This window comes from Diorhabda carinulata, chromosome 10, assembly GCF_026250575.1.
Source record: "Diorhabda carinulata isolate Delta chromosome 10, icDioCari1.1, whole genome shotgun sequence".
In the NCBI taxonomy this organism is placed as follows: domain Eukaryota; kingdom Metazoa; phylum Arthropoda; class Insecta; order Coleoptera; family Chrysomelidae; genus Diorhabda; species Diorhabda carinulata.
In genome coordinates this window covers 3,606,820-3,616,332 of record NC_079469.1, presented here as the reverse complement: position 1 = coordinate 3,616,332, position 9,513 = coordinate 3,606,820, and positions in this window count along the sequence as shown.

The following is a 9,513-nucleotide window of genomic DNA, read 5'->3' as shown; positions in this document are numbered from 1 at the left end:
TGAAGGATTATGAAACTTGTTTATGTCGTATTCCATCCTAAGTCATAATTAAACCTTGTAGGACTCGGAGTATCATTATTTAGTCTTTCTTCCAGTTCTGTAATGAACCATTTGGAGGTTTTGAACAAAATCTAGACTTTTCTGTTTGGAAAACTGTTTCATATTCAAGGTCTAACTCATTCTGTTGACTCAATACTACCTGGTGAATTTTTAGGCCATATACAGGCCTTTTTACAATTAGGATAATGAAAGATGACTCCAGGTTCTTTAGATGAAGGATTATGGAACTTTTTCGTGTCGTATTCCATCCTTAGTCATAATTAAACCTTGTAGGACTCGGAGTATCATTATTTAGTTTTTCTTCCAGTTCTGTAATGAACCATTTGGAGGTTTTGAACAAAATCTAGACTTTTCTGTTTGGAAAACTGTTTCATATTCAAGGTCCAACTCGTTCTGTTGACTCAATACTACCTAGTGAATTTTTAGGCCATATACAGGCCTTTTTACAATTAGGATAATGAAAGATGACTCCAGGTTCTTTAGATGAAGGATTATGAAACTTGTTTATGTCGTATTCCATCCTAAGTCATAATTAAACCTTGTAGGACTCGGAGTATCATTATTTAGTCTTTCTTCCAGTTCTGTAATTAACCATTTGGAGGTTTTGAACAAAATCTAGACTTTTCTGTTTGGAAAACTGTTTCATATTCAAGGTCCAACTCATTCTGTTGACTCAATACTACCTGGTCAATTTTTAGGCCATATATAGGCATTTTTACAATTAGGATAATGAAAGATGACTCCAGGTTTTTTGGATAAAGGATTATGAAACTTTTTTATTTCGTATTCCATCCTACACTATAATTGAAACCGTGTGGGACTTGGAATATCGTTCACTAGACCTTTTTTTAGCAACAACGAGTTAACCAAGAGGTTTTTAGAAACGTTGGGCTTCAATAAACGATCGGGTTTCAAATGAAATCGAGCAATATGACCTTATTTATAAATTTAAAACTTGTGTTTAGGTGCAAAAGCTATTTTATAATGTCCATGGTGTTATTATAAGTAGGTAAACTGTTCATCGGAGATTTTCCAGTAAATTGAACTTAAAAATGTCCTCGCGCGAAGTCAATTGTTGAATTTTCTCATATTAAACTCGATTTGATAATAAAACAATCGATTAAGTTAAAAGTCAGATTTATTAGAAACTAATGATTCAGCAAAGTTTACAGATTTGTGGACTTTTTGGGATAAAGGATACATCCATGAGATTATTATATGAGAAAATAAAGGTTATAGTTAGAAGGCAATCTCCAAAAACCCTCAAAGAGAAATAGAAATAGAATAGAAAATAAGTGGCCATAGATAAACAGGAATGGAGAAGAAGAAAGATAAACAAGTTGAAGGAGTGAAATGATAGGAATTGAGTCTGAAAAGATCTCAGCAAATCAAAATTCTTTTACTTGGCTTTAAATGATTAGGATCTATAACTTTTGACATCTACTTTTTTGTTTGGAGAAAGGATTTTTTCCTTATACTATATTATTACAATGCTGTTTGTTACAAATAATTCATTTATCTTCATGGTTTTTGCTTTGAAACTAAGTTTTCCAAAAAAAAAATGATGAATGGGGTATAAAAAGGACTCAGATCACGTCTTGTACCCTGTTTAAACCAAACATCCTTACAGTCAGGTACATTTTACTCGTCAATTCACGTTTTATTTATTATCCAGGTATAATAATGATTTTTTTTCCAAGTTTCAAGTAGGACTGCAATTAAGGGCATCTGTCTAAATAATGTCGTCCAATTTATAATGATTCGATTGCCTTTTAACGAATAAATATTTTAAAAAAGTATTTATAAAAATAATAAATTTCCAAAATGAAGTATCTACGCGTATGGTAGATCAAACAAAATTGTCGGCAAGGGTTTTTTAATAAGTTTTTATAATCTGCAATTGAACTATACTAATTTTTGACTTTCCGTGTAAAATGTCACTTCAATTTATGACTGTTTTTACATAAAAAACACACGGGACAGTGTCATATCAATTTACCAAATCACAAAATAAAAAACTATACATATAAATGACGTTATGTCAACTTAAACATTCAATAATAAAAGTAACATAATCACCTGTCGAACGTTTTTACTAAAGCCAATTAACAAAACCTACCAAAAAAACATCGAAACCTATTAGGCGAGGTTAACTAATTATCACCAATACCATTAACGTTGATAAAAAGAAGAAGAAAAAGAAAAGAATGCGTCGGCTCTTATCCAATTAAAATAATATTAAAGCGAATAAAGAGCCGTGGACAATTTCATTAAATTGTCAGTTTAACCGGACCAAAACAGATGTTCAAGTCTTTCTCTCTACCTGTTCGAAAAAAAATTCGAAAAATTCCTTCCCGGAATGTCAAAGACTCGTTGAATCCGACGCCGTTTAATTTACATAGAAATATACTTTGTGAATAACTATTTTTCGTTATTAAGTGCTACTTTTGTTTTTCTGTCCGCCATACATTTTTTTTTATGAAAAAAATCCAAAGAAAACTTTTTATATATTTCCAACGTATCATTTTACAAAATCCATAACCAATTCTCGTTGATGACGCCATCGATATCGATAAAGTTAACATCTGTGGGTATATAAAAAGAAATTGAAAAGGGTTTTAAAATTGGAGGATTTATTTTAAAGGCATAAACCCAGCTCTGGGGTGCTATTGCGAAAAGAATAGAAAATAACCGGAAAGAAATTTAGAAGATCCAGAACCGGATTTCATAAGACGTTTACGATTTTATTATATTTTTAATAATAAAAACTTTATTGTAATTAAGTAAACATCAACAACCAAAAAATTGATTTGCATTTGTAATTATTCGATTTTCTTTTGGTATTCGGATTAAAATCCTATTAGTTAAGCAGCGTAACCTCACTATCCACGTCATGTACTTACAACGCCATGATTTAATTTCAAAATAAATGATTAGAAGAAGAAGAAACCTTTAATTTATAACTTAAACTGTTTTTTACTGTTCCTTAAAATTATAGATTGAGGATTGGGATAAATTGGTATCTTCTTGTAGTTTTCTTGTGTTTATTCTTCTTCATATGAAGCGTTTGCTATTACAAAATTAAAATATTCAAATCCATAAGACCATTCATAGTTGACGTTTGACGTTGTCATCTGTCATTGGCGACTTTCAACATAAACGAATTTTATCTTCTCGCACTTGAATGAAAATTTTAAAACAACCACTGCGCAGCTCTGACTTAAATTTTATAGAGTACCTTCAAGTTATTCTAAAAATATTATCGTACAAGAAAAAGCCTTGATATTCTACGATTTTACCCAAGCTACCTGAGATCTTGGTAAAACCAGTCTTCGAGCTTAGATGAAAGAGTTTAAATGATATTTTCTTCGCAATCTCGCAGTTTTTGTAACAGTACTTACTATCAACAAAGTATAGAAAAGACCGTTCCGGGAATGATTCCCGGTTGGAGCAATAAATTGCGCAGAATCGTCACCGTTCCAAGGACGGTGGGAACGAACCTATAATAAACCGACGAAGCAAGTTCCGGACTAAATGTTGGATGTTTCTGTCCACTATATGCTTCAGTATTGATATCTCGACCATCTGGAATGATTTTCGAAGTACAGTAAACCTTTCGGCAGTGCAAAAAGCTGTTTACATATTCGGCGTTTTGCTTGAATCTCGGTTAATTCGCCACTATGCGCCAACTTATTGATCTCAATGATTTATGGTTCAAGGGAGTTTCATAATGGATGAGTACTGGTACTAGGTTGATTTTCTATTATCAATATCCCATACAGGTGGACGACCAAAGCTGGAATTATCGTCAAGCGTCAAATATCCACTATTGAAACGATTCAACTAACGTAGAGCGTCTTCCTCTTCAATTTCACATCTTTCTCTTACTACCATGGCTGCTTTAAACTCTCGTTTCCAATTTTGTCTTAACAAACACACTGTTCACACTACCACTACACTAACAGTCACAATTACACTGTCTGACGCGCGTTTTGATAAGTTATCGTCTTCATAGACTGAAGGTAAACAATCACACAGTGTAATCGTGAGTTTTGGTGCAGTGCTGGTGTAAACAGTGTGTTCAACATGACTATCCACCCAAAACTTACATATCCTAATACACCTATTTCATATTTATCGCATTCCATACCATTTATTATGTACTAAGAGAGTTAAGGCGTGGTATAAAAGCAGGCCCATGCTGGGTACGTTTAAAGGGCGAGGGACAAGGGTGACGAGGGTGCAAGCCAACTTAAAGAACCTTGTATTTGTAGATTACTATTCGTTTTTCGGCTATTACCAACAAAAGACGTTCTAAAACAAAAATTTAAGAACTCAAAGCCCAAAATTCGTTTTTCAAAGCTTTCGATGCACTTTAAATATTTTGTCTGGATTATCTTTTTACCATATGAAGATTGGGGGATGTATAGTAGCTACATTCAAGACATTTTACTACTAATTCATGTTAAAAACTTGAGTCCATGTTAATCAATGTCTGTCTCCGTGTGCATCAGAAGGATCATGACAAATGACAATGTCATCATTGTAGCCCTTAATCTGATCTTTATTAACTTTTACTAAACTCTTTGGCAAGTAATCTGTGTTAGTGTCATCGTTAATTATAATTTGTACACTTTGTACAGCTCCTTATATTGAAGAGAGTACATGCTTCAATTTTCGTCTTCAAGTAGACATAAATCGTCATCAATACTTTCAATTCCCTGAATGATCTTGTTCAATTGAATTCCTGCTTACTCTGTCCAAAGGATTGTATGGCAATTTCGACTTCATTTGATCCAATCTTCTAGAATCGAAGAAGTCCAAATACAGCAGTTTGTTCTTGACAAAATGTTTTTCAATTGATCGATTTATTGTGTTTACAAAACAGTTGAAAATATCTATCCTAAAAACATCTTCAGGAGATGAAGAAACTCTTCCATCATTACTTTTTTCTCCGGTCATTTCCTTTACTTTCAAATCTACGATTTCTGTGGATGCTTCAACTTTTTTATCAAATTTAGCTGCTTCTAGTGTTTCATTGAACTTGTCTCGAAGGTCTTCCAGTTATCTGAAGCCTAACGCTGAGACAGTTAATTCCAAATTTGATTTTTGATGATAAATAACTGCTACAGCATTTAAAACGATAAATCCAAACGAAGATAGAAGGCAAAAAACTTACTATCTAATCTGATAAAGTTAATGTTCACTGGTATCACTTTGTAATCTATCACAGCAGACGACTTCCATTTAGTTAACGCTTTCGCCACCTCATTTTCGCGTCCAGTGGTCAGGTGATGCGTTGCGCTAGCAGGTTTATCAACCTTCAATTTACATCATAAAGGGCGGCTGTTTTACCTTTAATTTGAGGGCGCAAAAGGGCATGTCCCCCCGAACTAAAACTCGTTACTTCAAACAATAAAAACTGTTTTATCAAAAAAAAAATGTATACAAATAGTAATGGGATCCGGTACTGACCGTATCCAAAGATAAAAAAAAGAAGGCAGTCGATTGAAAATAATTGTCGTCCGTGTTTTGTTTTGGCTTGTGTTATTTCAAATACACACAATCGCTCCCGGGTCGGTCGTTGTTGAAGATGCTTTCAATTTATAAGGTTTTGGTTTAGCGCAAGTTGACTTTTGGGAGGAATAAAGTAGAAACACGAAATCGGTTGCGAAAGGGGACACTACGAAGGGGATTATCTTAGCGACGAAATTATACATTCGTTTCAAAACTAATCATCGTATAATTTGAACGATTCAACGTCGTTTTAATCTTTTCTTTCCAGTCGCAACTCATCCACTAATTAATTAACTTTTATACAAATTAATTACTGCTAGTTTTCATCGGACATTATTTTTTATCGTATTATCATTATCTTCGAAACTGTCACTGGTTATCAAACGACTTTTTATTTTGATACAAGCATATTAATGTTGTCTGACGAAGTTGTAACAGATAACGGTGAGCATTAAGATGACATTACAAGATAAATTATTGGTTTGTACTAATTTATTAAAGTCGCTTTAATTCAGGAAGTATATCAGCTAGCAGCAGTTAATTTTATAGTCTAGTAAAGCGAAACTGATGTGGACTTGATCGACGTGCGTCGAATTGCAAAACCTTGTTCAAACAATGAAAGAATTCAATCTTTACAACACAAACTACATAAACTTCTCAAGAATTTTGTCTACGCAAACTGGATGATCGAATTATTCCAGTAAGTCTGCGTATATGTGGAGGTAAAAAACTTAACTTCATAGTTTTTACAGATATCTGTATCATGTGGGTTCATCATTAATTAAAACGCAATGCATTTGTCAAGATTGTCATTGTCAATGTCATTTGTCATAACCACTGTTTGTTCCAAATAAAATATGATGTGTTTAGTTGATATTTGTACGAATTTAGATCTTTTTTCGTCCATACAAACCTATTAATTCATTTCAAATATATTTTGACAGCGATGCTCGTTTAGTAGTTCATAGTTTTTGTTTGAACTGATGCGCGACAGCTCGCATTGTCGTGGTGGAGAATGATTCGTCTCCCGCGATTAGTTTTCCTTGATTTTACAAACAAATGCTGGTGTACCTTTCAGAATTGACTGTTCTACGTTCCTCTGAAAGAGCTGTCAGTTATTCCAAATAACAAGCGACCATTTGCGATCTATACAATCGATTGTTGTTTAGTTTCGGGTTCATAGGAATAGATCCATGATTCGTCGCTTGTCACGATCTTTTTTTTGACACCAAAATATTCATGCAATGCTGAAGGTATGCGAGTGGAACTAATGTCTAAGTATGCCTCAATCTCATGGTGTGTCAAATAACGATCTGTCAATACCATTTTATGCACGAAACTTGAATATTTTCAAGTATGTGTATGCTCAAATAGCACTCGTATGACAACACGTTCTAAGTACGTCCACCATTGAAAATGTCAAACTTTATGATGTCAATGTCAGAATTGACATATCCACATCAATGTTGCCATATCTCAAAGTTTAAGTTACTATATTGTTTTCTATATAAATCACGTATAGAAACACTTCAGAATTGTTTTGAATGGTTTATAATGATGCTAATTCACCAAATGTACTATTTTTGTCGTTGTGGTAATACTGTTTTAATTCGAAAAGTATTAAGTTGAAAAAATCGCCTTCTACTATGCGTAGGATAATAAAATGTCCACCTTTATCGAGAGGATGCTTGAATGTTGTGTTTTGGGACATTTATAGAACCAAGCTACGAGATAAGTCTCTTCTTTAGGATTCTTTGTTACTAATATTTAATTTCTTCGCCAATAAGTACAAGGAAGATCTTTTGGTATGCGGCAAATATCTATTTTCATCGTTTTTGATAGGATTTTGGTTAGTGCTTGCATATTCTTCAAAATATTTCATTCAAAGAATATGATTTTTATCCCAAGATTAAAACTAATATGTAGCAAAACGATGTTAATCAATTATGAGGTGGTTAACAGATATTTATCAAACTGACTATTTGAACTAGATATTTGAACTAATTTATCCATCACGACCTTTATAACATAAAATTAATTATACGTAAAATTGATAAAGATAGTAATAAGATAAATCCTGTTGACATTCAAACATAATTATTGGTATCTGTAAAATAATGATAGCAATAAAATCTATATAAAGAGAACTGTTTGTCAACGATGATATTTACTCATTATCGCCTCGTAAAAATAAAACAAAATACAAATTAATAAGAAAATTATCTTTTTACTACGAAGGCCTCCGTATCGATTTAGTTGTACGAGGATGGTCCCAAAAGTACATGGTCCAATAAAAGAAACACGAAAATTTTAGAAAAAAATATATTTATGTTTCAACTCAAGTTAGATGCCCTTTTTATAATAAGGATTGTTCTTCTTCTTCTTCCTGCTGTGTATAGGCATCATTGCCTCTGCTCAGTCACCTGGGAGGTTGTCACTCCATCTTTTCCTAGGTCTTCCAAGGCTTCTTTGTGCTGCTGGTGATTTGTCCCTTGATATTTTCACAATTCGTTCTTCCGTCATGCGGTCAATGTGCTCATTCCATTTTATCTTTCTATCCAGTATCCAGTCATTGATGTTATCTATCCCGTATGTTCGTCTTACGTTTTCACTCCTTTCTCTATCCGTTAGTGTTCTTCCCGCTATTCTTCGAACTATTTTCATTTCTGTAGTCTCCAATATCCGTTTCGTTTTAGAGGTCTCAGGTCGGGTCTCTGCTCCATACGATAATATAGGTCTGATTGCGATCTTGTATATGCGGGCTTTTGCTTCAGTTCGAATGTATTTATTTCGCCAGATTGTGTCATTTAGGTATAAAGCTGCTGCTCTTGAGGCTCTTGTAGCTTGGTTTCTTACTTTCGTCTCCACGTCCCCATGTCCAGATATTTCGATTCCCAGATATCTAAATTTCATTTCCTGGTGTATTATTTTGTTATCCACCACAAGCTTACGTCTGATCAGTGTCTTGGAAGTAACCATTGATTTTGTCTTTGCCGCTGAAATTATCATATTGAACTTTTTTGATGTTTTGTTAAATTGGTACAGTAGCCTTTGCAGATCGTCCTCGTTCTCCGCCAACAGTACCGCATCGTCTGCATAGCACAGGATTTTGACTTCTTTATTTCCCATTTTGTATCCTCTTAGATTGTGTACTTGTTTTATGTATTTCATCCATCACTATGTTAAATAGGAGCGGACTGAGAGAGTCCCCTTGCCTAATGCCCCTATTTGCAGGTATCTGTTCAGTTAGGTCATCATTTATTTTTGCTTGGATCGTATTTTTTGAGTATATATTTTCGATTATTTTAATGACATTATATGGTATCTGTCTATCATAGAGAAGGTGTATTATGTCTTTTAATTGTATTCGATCGAAGGCCTTCTGCAAGTCAATGAACCACATGAAGGTTTTCCTTTTTCATTCCATTATTTCATTTTTTTTTTTTTTGGACCCACGTTTCATCCATGGTTATTCATCTTGCGCACATCTTTCTCGTATCCAAATTTCAGTTAATATACGATGTACCACACTTTTTGACATGCCTTCCATCTCGCGCATTTTCAGTTTCCGATCATATCAGTACCGCTTTGTGGATTTTCTTCAACATTTCTGGAGTCGTCACCTCATTTTATAGAACATATTTCAACTTTCTTCAGCATCTCTTTCGTCTTCGATCTTTCATCTTCATCCTTTGTATCTTCTTCCCTATAATTTATTATTTCTTATTGCTTGTTTCTGTGTCTCACCATTGATTCTCTCCTTGTTTGTTCCTCGTCCCACTATTTTTCATTTCATGTCTATTACTTCTACATCTTCCTTCTCGTTTTGCTTTTTTAATCGATGCTCCATCATTCTTTTTATCTCTTTCGTCTTTCAATTTTCCTACTTTATTCATTTTAACTTTTTCTACTACATACTTTATTTTCTCTTCTTCT